This window comes from Calliopsis andreniformis, unplaced genomic scaffold, assembly GCF_051401765.1.
Source record: "Calliopsis andreniformis isolate RMS-2024a unplaced genomic scaffold, iyCalAndr_principal scaffold0022, whole genome shotgun sequence".
NCBI lineage: Eukaryota > Metazoa > Arthropoda > Insecta > Hymenoptera > Andrenidae > Calliopsis > Calliopsis andreniformis.
This window is the reverse complement of record NW_027480432.1, coordinates 10,020,473-10,038,637: the sequence shown is the minus strand read 5'-3', so window position 1 is coordinate 10,038,637 and position 18,165 is coordinate 10,020,473. Positions and strand designations below refer to the sequence as shown.

General features: G+C 31.6%; 1 protein-coding gene across 1 annotated transcript in view; it reads right to left on the bottom strand.

Annotated features, from left to right (window-relative positions):
- LOC143186748 (UBA-like domain-containing protein 2) overlaps positions 1-18,165 on the bottom strand; it is a 77,047-nt gene that overhangs the window by 24,599 nt on the left and 34,283 nt on the right. The window lies entirely within an intron of this gene.

The window sequence follows — 18,165 nt, the reverse complement described above, 5'->3', positions numbered from 1 at the left end:
ATGTCTCTGAGACATCCCATATTAAAAATCAGTATGGTCTTTAGGTCGTATTAAAAGGCATTCATAGGACGTCTTAAAGACGTCCAAATTACGTCTATAAGACGTTCAGACAGAAAATAGACGTCTTAAAGACGTCCAAATTACGTCTAGAAGATGTCTACAACACGATGTAGCGTGTTTTTAAAGCGTCTTATGGACGTAAATTTCACAGCCTTCAAGACGTACGGTGTTGGATGTTTTTAAGACGTCTAAATTATACTCTAAGATGTTCAGGCATAAAATGGACATAAAATAGACGTCGTGTGCTATCTGGGTTCGATATCGTGAATGAGTCTCCCCACGATGTACTGAATATAAATAAAGGAACTGATCCAGAAGTACTTTCAAGCTTGCCAAAACGAAATTATTAAACTAGCATCAACAAAGATTACTTCATAGCTTCAAACGTGTTCAAATTTTCAATTTTCATTTGGTATTGAGCGTATCTGTGAGCGTAGTGGTGAGCCTAGTAGATGTGAACTCTGCACTAGATATTTACTATAACAAAGAAGGTTTGTACTAAATTTGCATTTATTTATGAACTAATCTTTCTTGATACTAGGCTAATAATCTTGTATTGATAACCTTGAACGTACTTCTAAATCAATTCCTCTATTTACATTCAATGCGACGAGAAGACACTCACTCTCGGTATCGAATACTCTTAGATAATAAAACTCAATTTTTCGTCGAAAGGATTGACTTTATGACCCATGTTGATTACACAGTTTTTACTCCTCCCGGTGAATATTATAAGCTCTTAAACTCTTGAACCCTTTTTTTAAACACTCTGTACATTTTCAAACTTTTCTACTTTCGTTCGATATTTTTGTAATGGAAAAATAAAATGTTTTCTTATTTTCTCTTCATTCTCGAATTACTAATTGTTGAGAAAACGCCTGAAATTCACGTGAAATGTATCTGATTGGAGGACCCATTTTACTGATGTGTCTGACTTGAGAATTCACGCCAGCAGTAGAATGAGTCCCAAGTCAGACACATTTCACGCGAATTCTAAACATTTTCTCAATGATTAATAACTCTGAAACGAGTCTTTTAAACTCAATTTCATTGTTCTTAATTTTCGTCTCATTTTGTTGTGCAAAATTATGCCTTAAACTTTCTGACACCTGTTATTGAACACCCTGTATATAGCATCAAATTTTTAGCAAAAAGATTCTATCAACAAGAGTAGTTCAAAAATAATACTCGTAGAAATATATATCTATTAGAAAAATAAACAGTATTAATAAATATATTGCCTTCATGTAGTACATAGTAAAAAACAAAATGAAGAAATAATTATAGCTATGCACATACTCAGCGCATTATGCATAATTACTTTTTAGTACCCATGTCTTTCTCATCAAGTCACGCATAATTAACACCTTCCGACACAAAATCGATGACACGTTTGGTTTCCTTGTACTGTCGGCTTTAATATTATTATTCATATTACGAATCATTATTTTGACACTTACGACATATTGTTTCTCTAAATAATAATCACTATCCACGTGTTTCTAAAAATTCTTGTAACATAATTTTGAGAGATAATATTTTTAAACGTACAATAATGGGGAATTGTTTATGCATAATTTGTGAAAGAAAAAACAATGTGTATGTAGTACGTATAAAATAGAATAAATCACGATTTTGATTGCAAAAGATTGCATCATAGAAGACTTCATTGCTTTACAGAAGTAAAGTAACTTTGATCTTGTTTTGGTCTCAATTTTTTTCAATAATGCATCTGAAAAATATCTACATATCAATTTCAATATAATTAATTAACATATCAAATAATTGAGCATAAGTGCAGAACTTCGCAATGTGAATAGCTGAATAAAATTAAATTCATGGAATTGTAGAGATATATTTCATAAGTGCAGTTTTTCCTACTTGAGAATTAATTAACTATGCTATTTAACAATAAGTTACTAAATATAACATAACAGGTTATTATCATATTACGCTTGAAATATTACCACACTTTCTACTGTTTTCCCAGGGTCTTTCCTTTCTCTTTTATCCACTAATCAATAAAAAGTGATGCAGATATGCATTTGCATATTATAGGTACACTGTCGGTCAAAAGTTTAGGAACACTTGCTAATTCTCATTAATATTATACTGTATGACACAATGCTTTTAATTTAAATTTACACTTTTAATAATAATTACACTGTTCCTCACTTGAATATAAACGAACGAATTTTATTAATAAAAAAAATGATTCAAAAATTTTTATAGTGCAAATTTCTTTATACTGTTCATTTTCAAAAATGTCAGCATCGTCGCGATAAATTTCGTCTTTATACACCTACATTCTTATTTGCAAATATTATAACATCTACCATTTTCAATTAACTTTTACTTACCAATTGAAAATATCAAAATTAACTATTTAATTATCTCTAGCCGTATGCAATATAATAATGTAATTATTTAAATTCTCAAAACAACTATTCCAAGATGTGTCTTTGCGGTATTTCGTTCTAATATCTTCAGATAATGTTTAACAATTTTTAAATATTCTATGACGACAATGCAAAAACATAATAATTTGGGTTTTTGACTCTGTAAATTCTAAGTTTCACAGAATTTTTAAAAAGATCGTACAGGACAGTAAACCTACATTATTAAACAATATAACTAAACTAAAGAAACTAGCAATATATTACACCAATTTTTTTAAATAAACCTCCCTTAAAAGTATGTCATTTGTTATTTTTGTCCCTACCCCTAGAGATGAAAGTAACATGAGTTAATATAAAGTAGGAACGACGATAATATCCTATTTAAGTTTGAAGATTAGATTAAATAATAGAAAAAATATTTTTGAAAAGTATTTCTACTTATTCTGAAGGCAAAAATAAATATAAATATCAACATAAACTTAACATATAATATCTATTGAATACAATACAAAAAAGTCAAAGAGTTTTATGAAGCCAGAACAAAAAGATACGTAATTTAAACAGACTCTACAAGTTTACTTTTAATATACTATTTCAACAAAACGTTAAAATAGGAAGACCCACTCATTATCACGTGTTACTGAAAACTAAGATGGAGAAAAGATGGAAATGAGATGCAAAGATAGCAGAAGTTTATTGGTCGACTAGTATTTAATTTATAACATTTGTTACGTTTGTCCCTGGTCTCTCCTACAGCATCTTTCACAAAACAAAAAATGAATAGCCAGAATTTATGATCTGTGGTACAAAACAGAAGACTTAAAATTTAGTGAGATTCATTAACAGTTTTATAAATTTTACCAAATACACATTTGTTGTGATGAAATGAAGAACCCAGCACTTTTGAACGAGAGTGTAGATCTTCTGCGATTGTACATTCAATAGGAAACAAGGATGACGCAACAATCATCTATAACAGGCGATTTTGTGCAACGAGCAGCTAACGTTTCTGAAGACGTGCGCGTGTGAAAAAGGCGAATAACCTAGCTGATCAACGTCATATAAGACTTGTGCACGTGTTATCGTTACGCTTGTAATTTTATACTTGTATTAGAAATACAACGAAATGATCACGAGTGTTCGATAACAGGTGTCAACAATTTTAAGAGATGATTCTCCATATCAACATAAGGAAAAAATAAAGAATGACGAAATTTTGTTTAATGCTTCGTTTCTGAGTTATTAATTATGAATAATGTACCTAAAATACGCGAGAATTGACTGGCTTATTCGCTAAATTAATTAACTCCTCAAAATAAAAATATTCACATTTATTTTTAATATACAAAGTCGAGCATCAATCAAATACTCTGGCACTAAGATTTGAACTCTTAACTGGTCTTGTAGAGTCCTGCAAGACCCCAAGCATTATACAGGGTGAGTCATCGAACTGTATCACCTGAATTTTCTTGTAAATCATTTGCTGTATGAAAAAATGTTTGAAACGAAAGTTGTTTGGTATTGAGAGGAGCGTACCAAAGAGAAACGTACTTTCAATACCAAACAACTTTCGTTTCATATATTTTGTCACGCAACAAATAGTCTATGAGAAAATTCAGGTCAGGAAAATACAGTTGCATGACTCACCCTGTATATTTGGTTATAGTTTTCTTATTTATTAACAGATAGCTCTTTTAGAATCCCAGTAATCTTCAGTTAAGTCACATTGTCATCAATTGTCATTCGTGAAGTGTATTGATAATAAAGTTTGGAAACACATTTCACCAGAGCAGTTAAAGGTTAAAAAATTCAAAAAGTGGAGTTAACCACTTTGGCCTGTGAACTGCTCAATTGTGTCTGACTTGGACATATTTTACTGCCAGCCTGCATTAGTCAGGCATAGCGAGATTAATAGAATAAGTTCTCTAGTAAGATACAATTAATATCTATGTATTTTAGAGGTTTTTTGAAAATAACAAATAACATAGAATCGAAGTTTCAAAAGTATTCGCAATATTCTTAATTTTTTTCTTATTTTGGGGTATGGAATCACTTCGTAAAATTTCTGACACCTGCTGTTGAACCCCCTGTATAGACATTAGCAGAGTTACGACAGATAAAAGTGTCCATGCATTTGAGGGTCTTCGTTGCAAACGTTAAAGAAATTCAAAAAAGAATGTTAAAGGACCCTATACTTGGACACTTAAGGTAGATACAGAAAAAATGAAATAAATATTTATGAATAAAGTGAGCATTAAATATAATATGTAATCAGTGTTATTTGCACCAGTGTCTAAATATTCAGACGTGTTCAAGTTATTCACTACAATATGTCGTGGAATTATTCAATGTAAATGAGTTATACTTGTACACGATCACTCACATTTTTGATAGGACCAAACTGGGCTATCAGTAAAATAAATATTCCAGTAACCAACTATGCCTTGATACCTGAACACTAGCACGAATTTTATTTAAGTTTAATCTTCAATTCTAACGTACCTAACTAAAACAAAAAAAATTCTACCATGAAATAATATTGTCAACCATTGAAATACAATTCAAGTATTAGGGCATACATTTTCAGATGGTTCATTTAGACGAATAATTGACATTTTAAGCATACAGGGATTAGGACATTCATCTTCTTATTGGGATCTCAGAAGATGTCACAGAGCCTAAAAGAGTATTAAGCTCACTGCCAGTAGTAATAATAAGTATAACGAATTCGGGCAATAAGAGAAATTCGTGTGTGCTATCTTTGTGTGTTTTTCCGCGGAGCCAATAAGATCTGACTGACATTCTCTGAGCTCCTACTAATATATGGATTGCTCTCAGAAACATGTTCTTTGCTATGAATTGACTTTAGGATAGAGAAGAGATAATATTCTACCCCCAACCACGCTCCAATGTGAAGCATTATCTAACAATAAACAAATCAACGTTAACATTACCTATAATTGCCTACTTTCTAATATTATTTTTAATATTACCTATAATTATTTTCAATATATCTCGTATTATTTATTTATAACACTATAAAATGTTCGATGCGACCAGGTAGTTTATGACACGGGAAATCTAGGGTCGTTTATGGTATTGCAACGTAGTAAGAATTCTGACTAGTACCAGTACGTTTTCGGTCGACAGAGACGATATTCAAGAAGATTTTTATTTGCTAACAGAGCCGCATTAATACTTTCGGAGAAAACTAAAATCTAAAAGAATATCGTTTGCTTGCTCAAAATTTCTTTCACACCGTTTATGCGCTAACACTTGAAGAAGTGACTTTCTTTAGAAATGGTAGGACCTCCAAGGGCCCAACAAGGGGTTCATGGGTAGGGATGTGCTCGGGAGTGACAGAGCCAATAACTAATGAGCGTAGGCATGAACTGCGCAAAGGGTACGAAAACTCATCAACCGACAACTGCGTTCTCCCAGTGAACGAAGTATAAGTATAGATACTTTGGTCAAAGTATCGATCTTTTTGATAATATCATTTTAGGTACCAATTCTTTTCGATCCTCGTGTCTTTGATACGTATCGATATGGATCGAAAGTAGACTACTATTGATACAATCAGTATCAATCCCAACACTAACTGTAAGTATAGCAATTATTGTAGAGAGGTATAAAGTCTCCACTCCCCTTTCAAGCAACTAGATGTTTATTAACCCTAAACTACAACAGTACTCTGCTCCGCTGGCAAGAAGACCCATGGTACCAATAAATCTGCCTTACTGCTAGGGGTCTTCTTTTCAGCAGAGCCCTATACGTCAGCGAGACCATTCATAATTTTTATTCATCTCTGTTTCCCTTCCTATATGATTTATGATTTTCTCGTATCATGTACCTCTCAATTGGACTTCATCTTCATTCGACACTTTTATCTACATAATAACACAATAAACATCGGTGTATGGGATCGCTCACAATAATTACGTAAGTTTCAACGTCTACAGTAGTTAAAGCTTAAGGATACTGCAGATATCTACCCTTAGTAGCTACTACCAGGTGAACAAACATGGGCAACTTAGCCCTAACCTCAAAGGAAATCATGGGGTAGGGTCCGGAAGACGCTACTTGACCTTCTGGCTGCAAGGAAGTTTATTTTAGACTGAATATCAACTGAACGATCCTTGCAATAATCCAGTCTTTGAAACTCCGTTCAAGGAAGTGAGGTACAGTAATCTCTCGTTATAAGCTCGTTTCTCTACTCGTTATACATATAATACATAGTTGAAATTAATTAGAGCAGATGTTGCTTTCATGCATTGCTTACGAAATCATCTAAGCTGATTTTTAAGATTAATCCCCTGACATGAGTCTGTGCCCAACTATGAAGAAAAATAGTACCTATTAAAAATATTTTACTGCTTTGTATTAATACAAGACTCAAAATGTTCAAAATTATTCAAAGATTTGCAGAAAACACAATTTTACATTTTTCTGTAGTTACTGCCTTTCTCTATAGTTGGGCAGTATTGTTACACTATACAGGGTGTTTCAGAAATACATGTCAATAATTCAGGAGCTGAAGCTTCACGCTGAAATAAGGAAAAACTATGACATCAACATATGTCCTACGTACCTTACCTTTCTACTTACAGATGATTAAAGAAAATGTTCGAAAGTGTTCATTACCGATAAGATTTTTGCCTTTGGGGCCACTTAAAATTTACTGAGTATTCAATACAAGCGAATAACGCGCACGAACTGTAACAAAGGATAGAAAATGGACTTGGGACTACTCGAGGAACACCTGATACTTTCGAGCCAGTGCGAAATTCGATGCTAATTGTAAGGTGTGCAGTAGCGTGTGTTGAGGCACGCGATGGACATTTCGAGCATTTTCTTTAATCATCCATAATTCGAGCAGTAAGGTATGTAAGACACAGATTCATGTGACACTGTTTGCTTATTTTAGAGTGTAGACTCAGCTTCTGAAGTGGTGACATGTACGTTTGAAGCATCCTGTATAAAATGCTACAGATTCTGTTTGGTCCTTCGTGAATCATCCAGATGATGTGGATTATTCACATCCGATATACTACTCGGCCGACAGTTTATACGATAGTGAACAAGATCAAAACAACAACAACGCTTTATGCTCTATTTTTACCTCTTGCCTGGCATATATCTCTGCGTGCCAGGAACACGCAAGAATTAGAAGTGGTGTCTTTGTAGCGCCCAAACGCTGATTTACAGTCGGTCACAGACGTTTACGTACAGATTATAAATTTGTAATATTTTAGAGAATACAGAAATGGCTCTTGTGACATCATTGTTTATACGAATCGTGTAACTATAGTGTGAACATTCGAGTGCAAGGTCATTTCACGGTTATGAAGCTGAGGCATTGCGAATATTTCTGTATCAGCTGTGAGATAAGGAAAAACATACTTAAAAATTTATATTTTTAATCAAAGATTTTATTAAAAATAAAATAATAAAAAAAAAGGTAATAAAAGATTTTAATTTTGAGTTAGTCTTTGCTTGCTATAATATAGCAGAGACTTAAGGTGAAAAAACACTTCTGAATTTAATTTACGTGTCAGTTTAATCTTGAGTTAGTTTTTACTTGCTGTAATATAGCAGACTTAGGGTGCAAAAATACTTCTGAATTTAATTTACGTGTCAGCGATTTGTAATTGTCTTTCCTAAGACGAAAGTGACAATGAGAGGAAATGACAATAATTGCAAAATAAGGATAATGGTGACAACGATGAATTTATAGCGAATAGGTAGTCAAGTTTACGTGCTATAATCTCATCGCTATTTACGCCATTTATTAATACTATTACAAAGTAGTAAAAAAGATGGCCGACCTTTTAGTTCAACAAGATTGTATAATTCTTTAAATCCCTGACAACGAAAACCAATTATATAAAAAATACTTAAATTATAATTCATTCATAACCAAGAAAATTTAAAATCTTCTCAGCGATTCGACCTTTTTATGATTATTTTTGTGCTTCAATATTTTGAAACATATTTTACATTATGAGAACTGCAAAAAATCTGAGGTAATCTCACAGCAAAAGTCTGTCCACACTTTTGTTTCGACACTCTAAATATGTTAACTTAGGAGTGTCACAGATTTTATGACAAGTTTATGTCCTTTCTGCATACGTATTACAGTATTACACCTTTGCACCTCTGAAGCTCTAGCTCAACTCTTAGCTTATCTTTCACGCTACAAATATCCTCCTTTCTGACACCCTCTTTCCAACTGCAACGTCCAGTGGCCTTATCAATATTTTATCATACAGCCATAGAGCATTTTGTATCATATGTGCAATGGACCGAAAATACTTTGCGTTCTAACATAAGTGCATAGCCAATTTATGCAACTGCAAACTAACAAGGAACGCATAGGATCAATCATAGGTTAACAATGCCTTTGTGATAAACTCAAGATATCATGTGAAATATGAATCCAAGATTCAATATTTAAAACTTTAAAAATGTTTAAAAACATAAATTTCGAATTTTCAAATTTTCGCGAATTTTAAAACCTTTGAGTCTCTAAATTTTCAAGCTTTCAAATGCTCAAATTTAAATCATTTTCGAATTTCATATCTTGAATATTTAAAATTTTATATCTCCAAATTTGTTAAATTAAAATATTTCAAATATCCTGATTTTCAAATTTTTAAACAGGTCAGATTTTCCAAATCTTTGTTTCTATTTACGAATTTCAATTTCTGTAGCAGAATTACTTAATTCGATGAATCCCAAATTCACTCAATAACCCGATAATTGTTAAAGCAGCTTTCGAATCTCATTGGTGGAGAATTGAATGTTATTGAATATAAAAACTCCTATTGAACGCTTGACGAATTGCAAGGTCGATTATCGTTCTGGCAGTCAACCTCAGCCAGTAATTCAGGAATAGTGCCAATCATTCTTCGCTATCAACATTGTTGCGAACTATTTAAGTACGTTCTTCAGTTATATGAATAATAATGCTTGCGTGCATCACGCACATACATGAGGCACATTTGCCAAATCGATTAGATTTACAAAACGAACATATTTATAAGTTGTTATTTTAAATACATAAAACTAAGCATCAACTAAATGCTTTGGCACTCAAATTTTCAAAAATTCAAAAAGTGGAGTTAATGAATTAAGTTGCTTATTGTGAAAGTGGTATAAGTACAAAACTTCTTCTACAATTTATGTTTTAACTTTTTGTAATGTGGCTGATTTCCAAGCAGTTCAATTGATAAAATAACTTTTTCAAATTTTGGACTTGTATCATATTCATAGTAACCAGCACAATCATAATTGCAGAACACGCAGACATATATTCTTTGTGTCCTATATTTTGTCTGACGACGAGAAACCTATGTTTATTAGGTAAATGAACATAAGAAGTTTAATTAATTTAAAAGACATGGTTTATTTCTGTTTTGAAAAAATGTTAGTTAAATGGTTACCGACAAGACTGTCTTTATTTTTGTCCTGATATCTTTCAACTTCATTGCCAACAGAATCCCTAATGTGATAACCAAACTGTGGATTTTTATACATTTACAAAAAATTTAAATCAGAGAAAAAGAACAAAATGCACATTACACGGAAAAATATATAAAATATCAAAAACAGAGTAGGCATCGCGATATTTAAACAATGAAATAGGTTTTTACTCGGATTCTGCTTTGTAAAATGTGTCTACAAAGAAAATCCACAGTGTAATGACAACCTTGTTTCTTTTTTCCATTTGTCGCTAATAATCATTACAAGCTTCTAACACGACATTAAACTTTAAATTTTAAAAAATTAACAAACAGTTGACTCACTATTGATTTTTATTAAAAGAGAGAGATAGGGAAGGAAAGGAAGGAAGAAGGGAGGGAAAGAAGGAAGCAAGGAAGAAATACAATGCCTCAGTTCGTATGAACGAACGTGTACGAACAACAGAAATCATATTTCTCAGATTCGAGCAAATTCTTTCATACTGTGCGCGAGGTCTAGGCGCAAATAGATTCGAGCGCTTAGAAATAATATGAACAGAGCTGAACGTCGTCAACAGGGAAGGGAATACGAGTGTTCCTTGCTCAATTAGACACAGTTAAAAAAGGGGAGTTTGAACCAGTTCGCACTGGACGCTGTTCTAGTTAACTCCTTGCTTTATAATAACAAGTCACACTTGCGATACGAATTGGATTCTAAATACTGAAGTAAACGCAAGAACTTAGCGAGGATGAAGAGGACACCGAAGACTCTTACGACAATTGTTGACACATCCGTTTATATTTCAATGAATGCTCAGCAATCACTTGAATTGTGTCAATGTATTATATAAGGGGCTAATAATAGTAGTCAATGCATGGCCATCGTCGGCACTTTGATTTTAGGAGAACTTGCAGGCGACTGCGTTAGGAAACGTAGGTTCTGTGTATTTTTTCATCGAAGTTGTAACTGGAGCTTCAAGTGATGATAGAAGAAAGCAATTTACACGACCTACGAATGGACAATTTCAAAATATTAGAAATTTAGAACACATTTTGAACGATAACTGTTCGAAGGAAATGTTTATTTTGCGTACATAAATTTAGTTTTACGTTTCTTGGGAAGTGTTTGAGCTAGAAGCTTGGAATCTTTGCTGTGTATTTATAATGGACACGTGTTTCAAGTAGATTAGTGACATGGTAGTAGTATTCTTTATGCAAGTTAATTCTGAATTATGCAAACAAAGAATGACTTTGTTTTCAAGAAAGAATAATTGAATATGTTTCAATATTGACCCTGAAATCAAACACGTTCATTATAACACTATTACTAGTGTTATAATGTGAGAAATATATCTATATATGATATAGATTTATATAGACAGTTTTCATTTGAAAACTTGAAAATTTAGAGATTCAAAGGTTTTATAATTTCTCACTTATAGTGAGAAATTTCGGCTGAATTACTATAATAAATAATTAGTATAAAGAAAATTCATTAGTTGATGTTTTATTCATCTCTGCAAATTATTTATGGATATTTCTTTCTACCTAATATAAAAATCTTGATTGGTAAACATGTGACTCAATTTATATCAATTAAAGTAATATACAACAACAGTTCACTGTTTTATAGTTCTAATATACCTACTTTAAAATCATAAAAATTAACAGAATATGTTTTTTCGTATAACTAATGGATATTCATTTGTCTAATTAAAATTTTATACAGTACAATTTGAACCAAAGAATCTCAAATAAATTTAATTAGACTCGAGGAACTTCACAGTTCAATATTTTTCTAAAACAAATACGTATATCTAAAGTTATGCATCTAACTTATTATTTTACAGTCATCTGCTTAAAAATGTTGACAAAGAAGCTAGAAAACGCTAAACATAAATTTCAATCTTAAAATATTGTGAAATCGTCTATTTACATGCGTAAATTTTGTCTTTCTATCAGTTCAAAGCTACGCAGTGCAAATGGAAATGGATTATTCGTACTTCGCGCTTCTTTATGGTTTTACGTTACGATAAGAGTTGTAAAATAAAAAACACGAAGTATAGTTAACATTCTAGACTACATACGTATCATACATTCGCAAGTGAAATATTGTTCTCATAAACTCTGAATATGCACAGGGTGTCTAATAAACATTGTCTACTTAAAAATTTCTGCCACTTATTTACTAAATTTTAGTTGTTTATGCAAATTCCTATTTTGATAAATATAATTAGAGAAGTGTAACTAAAATTGCTAGGAACTATACTCAGCTTCTCATATTTTGTAGAATTTTGTAACATTGTATGCTCACAAATCTGCCACAAATGTAGAATTCATAAAAATCTGCAGTCTATTTATTGCAATCTCAAAAAATGCTTATAATATGCATCTGCATTGGTGACAGAAGTCTTTGACAATGATACTCTTTATGGCCTTCGAAGCGAAAACAAGATCAGATTTACTAAATATAGTGAAGTAAAATAGTACATTAGTGTACATAAAGTTTTAAAATTTTGCACCATTACTGGATTTACTTTAAAAAATTTGAAAATGCAATAAAAGTAGTCATTCTACTAACTTATTCATGAAATTAAACTCTTTCTTATACAATTTACTTTTCATATGGTGTAAATTATTATTTATCAATTTAATCACTCCAGTTCAGTAAGCACTTCTTAGTGTTCTTGATAAGATATTCGAGTAAATCCCTCGAAGCTCGAAATCCCAGGTAATGTGCTTTAAAAAATCATTCCTACACTTTACTAAATAAAAAATGTAATAGATTCGATTTTATCATATACCTTAATAGTTTAATTCAATTAAATAAAATATTCTTCTATTTATTCCTGCACAATTTCCTTCGCCAATGATTTAATTACACAAATAGACACATTAATTTCGCTAATAGCGACCAATAACCTATTCCCTGAATTACTTCACTTAAACTGTCTCGTACATTAATAATTTAATTCAATTAAACAAAATATTTTTCTATTTATTCTCGCTCAATTTCTTGCACCAATGATTTCATCATAATTACTAACAGAGACATTAATTTCTCTAATAGTGGCCAATGTTCTATTTCCTGAATTAATTCAATTACACCATATTACATACCTCAATAGTTTAATTCAACTAAACAAAATATTTTTCTATTTATTCTTGCACGATATTTTTCCCTAATGATTTAATTATAAATACTAATAGAGAAATTAGTATTTAGAAAAAGTATCCTGTTTCCTGAATTAATTCGCTAAAACTGTCTCCAAAAATTGTATTCAAATATTTCCTTGATCCTACCCCTTCAGAAAATTCGCCCTTCGTAATCTACCCCTTAAATCAGCACAACGTTTAGCCCTTTTTCTGCCACACACGTTGCATCGTTTATCATCAATTCATTTTCCTGTCGAGTCCAACATACATTTGCAAAACGCAGGTGCTACATCCATAAACGCATCGAGCTATCTCCGCGCAATATATTTCCTTTACAACATTGATAATGTAGCTTCCTCGAAGCCATTTGGGGGCACAGTCGAGGGTGTGTACCTTAGACAATCTCGTGTTTGCTCAAGATAAAGGAAAGTCAGATATTCGGGACTGCAGGGAACCTTCGTAAGAGCCCGATCATACGAATCATGCGTGCTGTGATATTATTCGTGATAAAGAAGCTACCTAATCGCAGTTTGTGAGCATGATTTGGTCTTAGTTTCGTTAAAGAAGAAAAATTGAGGTTTAGTATATCTTCGAAAAGAATTGAAGATAAAAAAGTTTTCATTTGATGAGGGAATTTGCAGAAATAAATAGAGTTTGATTCTTATTTAATATAATTTTTGATGAAGTTTAAAGAAAATCTAGCGTAGCAATAGTTATGTGGGACACCACGTATAATAGAAAATTATAATAATAACTGGATTGCGAATTTTTATGCAAATATGAAAATTTTAAACGTGTAAGAAATTATAGAATGCATATAGTACTCAAGAATATATAAAATATGAAAAATAAAGTGCAAATTCTGCTTATACTACTTCATTGTAGATATGTGTATATTATAAATGGTTAAATAAGTGCTTATCTGTATACATGAATGTATAAATGCAAAAGTCAATTGTTATATGAATGTATATGTATAATAACAGTCACTAATAACCGAATAATGGATGTGATTCTAAATAAATAAATAAAAAAATGTGCAAATTACAGTAATTGAAAGATAAAAGAAATTTTTATTTAGCTTTCGTTTTTTTAACAAGTTGACTACCATATCACCCACATATAGATGACAATTTTTACATCATTGTGAGTAATATTGAAATATACAATTATAAATATAGTAACATAATATAGTAACATAAATATAGTAATTTATAGTAAGATAGTAACCAAAAATGGTAAGCATGGAAATCTAAGTAGAAGAAGACTCTAAAATAAATACAAAAATGAATTAAAAACCATTTTTTTCAAGCTAGAGTCGCTGTCAAAGTGACACAATTTTTAGCGAATTTAACGTGAGTATCAAAGTGTTAACTGTATTTGTGAGAATGTGAAACCGTATAAAAATCTGCACTACGTCAAGTGCAAGTAAAGACAAAATTCGTGTAAAATTAGTCCACACTAGCCAGCAACATAAACAAAACTCAGAAGTTCTGTAGGAGTGTACACAAGTCATGGAAAGTGGAGGAGAAGGCGCAACTAATATTTCAAAAGTTACTAAAACAAAACACCAAGCGATAAGAGTATTTTTCCTAAATGTAACCTACAAAGAGTCTAATTTGTCCTAGTTACATAAGTCACACTATAAATTTCGTTTACTTGAAGCCAGGTTCATAAAAGGAAGCATGTTCAAGCTGGGGACTCTGGCAACTCTATGACCTTTTCTTACTCCCACACAAGTAGAATAAACTTCTAAAGGTTAGCTATTCATTTCAGGGGCATCGTGTCGTATATGTTTTAGAGAATCTGCAAACAGTACCTGCAGTAGAACTGTTCTAACAAGAATCCTTCAGTGTGTCGATTTTACCAGTAGCGACTAGTTTTCCAAAAATGTAGGACCAAGTTCTTGGTCATTATATTTTGGTGATACGTTTGTGACAACAGCCAAAGATATTTTTTGTGGAATAAACATGAAATAATTTAAAGAAAAATCATTCTTCTGTTCAAATAAAGTGACACATAATTAAACAAATAAAATAATATATTATTTTAATGGTGATTTTTCGCATAATTTATTGTGACAATAGGTAAGTCTGATGTATACAAAGTGTTCGATAATAGGTGTCAGAAATTTTAAGAACTGATTTTGTACGTCATAATAAGACGAAAATGTGGGATGATGAAATCGCTTTCCAAGCTTCGTTTCTGAGATATTAATTCTTTAAAGAACGTCTAAAGCGCACGTGAAATGTCTGACTAGACTTACTCCATTTTCTTTTTCTACTAATATTTCTTTGCGTGATCTGGCTAATGATAACCAGAAGTGGAAGAAGTCCCGAAGTAAGACACATTTCAAATGCATTTTAAATTTGTATCTGTAACAATTAATAACTTGAAAACGAAGCCTCGAAATTTCCTAATTTTTTATTTTCGCTTTGTTTTAAGCTCTACTGTGAAATTGTTCTTGAAAATTTCTGACACAGTTTCAGTAAAACACAGTACACTTTCTTCTGAATAATAATATACTTAACAACAAAATAATAGAACTGTTCTAATAAATTTTCCAAGAATTATAAGTTCTACTATTCCTTTTAAAAATTGTTGAGAAATTCTTTATCGACCACAAATATAATTTCAGGTCAGTTATTATTTACTTGGAATTATAATTGGAGGTTTAAATGGAAGAACCTATGTTTTTACACGTAAGTAAACAATATAAAAGATTTCACAATAACACTTTGGTTAAAGTATTGCTATAGGTATTATCAGTTTTATATTTACGAGTTCAAAAATACTGTAATAAAACCTGGACTTGTTATTATTCTTACCCGAAAGAAAGTGATTATCTTTATTGGAGTATTTTCCAAGTTTATGAATTAATTAAACAAGAAGCAGTATTTATACTGTAGATCGTGAGGCAGTGGATATTTTGTGTAATGTCCAAAAATTAGTTTTATTAAAAAATATATATATATTTAATTGAAATATTTTCTCATAATTTTACGTTTTTATTTATCAACTGAAGTGATTCTTCATAATTTTAGGTTCTTATTTATTAAATGCTTTAATTTTCACGATAAAACGAATATATATAATGTCACATGTGTATACTATAAATAGATATCTAATAATCTACAATCAATAAACAACTGGATCCAAAATAACAAATTTGAAGTAAGTATTTCAAGAGTACAGTATCCTCACGCTATAAAATCATCTTATTTCCACTGTTTCTCAAAATTACTACATTATTTTTCTCACTCCCACAGTTGACTAGAGAAACCGATGTCCTCCAAGCACAAACTGACAATACCCATTTGTTACACTGTATAAGCTAACATCTACCAATAAATAATGAGACTATAGCGAGTGAAGACTGTATAATCATTCAAAAAAAATACCCCACATCCAACTCAAATGCATTTCTATTTTATCATACAAAAAACTCCAAGTTTAATATTCTCTCAAATCTCCAATTGCTTCCAAATCTCCAATTTCTCAGCATATCAACACAAACAACATTTACATAAAACCAGAAAGTATTTATTTACCGAGTAATCACAATGAAGATTAACCACTTACAAAAAGAAACTATCAAGAAAAAAAATCAAAAATCAAAACAGTAAATATATTCGTCATTCCTCATGAACCAAAATCAAAAGAGAAGATACTAGATACGAAACTTGCGAATGTTTACGAGCAAGTCGCAAACAGTTTCACGCCCGACCAGTGATCCCTTCGTGAATCGCGCCATCGAGTGAATAAAGTTGTACGCGTGATGCGTCGCGGGATTGTTGCACGTGACACAAATAAATAAAGATGAGTTCATCGAGGAGAAAGAGACGCGAGGGGAGGGCAGACGAAGTTCGCGCGACACACGGTGATCCGAAACGGCTGTCTGACCGCGAAAAATTCTTTTCTGTCTCAGAATTGCATGTATAATCGAAAGCAAAGTTCATTTATTGACGATTAAGGCTTTCCTTAATTATCTTTCTTATAAATTTGAAATATTTAAAGTAGAAACTGAATTCTTCAACTTAAGAAAGAGAGAGAGAGAGAGAGAGAGAGAGAGAGAGAGAGAGAGAGAATATATATTATAGTTATTATTAACATTAAATGTAAATGTTTTACGTAACTGTACCTAGTTACAAATATACAATGTGAGTAATATGTACAATAATGTATAAAATAATACACTTGGAATACGTATTACGTGAGTGTTCCATTACAGAGAGAACACTCAACATCAATTTAGTAACAATAGGTAATTTTATTCTTGCCTGCATAGCTGAATACTTCCTGATATAGTCTGCAGATTGCAGATTATCTTGAACAGCCACATGATAGACAATGTTGGTCTAGAGGCAGTCTGCAGATCGTTCCCTAACTGGGAGGTAAAATTATAAAAAAAAATAGCAAAAAGTAGCAGTGTCCAAGCTGAAACAGACTATCTAAATACCTTCTCTGTTTTTATTAATACGAAAATCTAAAAAAGTATACAAAATGGTCCTGCACAAAAGATTGTTCTTCCATGATATTCATCCTTCCAAACTATGTAAATTATGCCACAGACAATTTTCGTGTCATTAAAATCAGAGGAGATATTTAAGTGGTCTGCTTCAGCTTGGATACACTGTATCGTATAAAATTAAAATTTGGAGATCGTCAAGGACTTCTAAATTTCATCTACTTTAATATCCATTCGGCTCTTTGCTCTCAGATGCACTGTTTGAAAGAAAAACATATTATCTGTGTTTGCCAGTATCTTCTTCAGTTAATAACAGTTCTTCATGAAAAGTTAGGAAAATACAGTTAAAAGATGTATCTTCTAGAGGAAAAATCTTCGTGTCACTTTTATTCATGGTTAAAAAAAAATTCCTGAATTTACATAATTTTTTCTGACTTCTGGGTAGATGTAATTCCTTTTAAGTATGATAAAGATTACCCAATTTGAACAATGGTCATGGATAAATAACATCACAAAGATCCTCAGGGATTTAGGAACTTAGTAACACCAAAAATTTCATAATCGATCATGGTCGACATTTTAGTTTCTCCGTGACGAGGCAGCCATTTTGGATAACTGT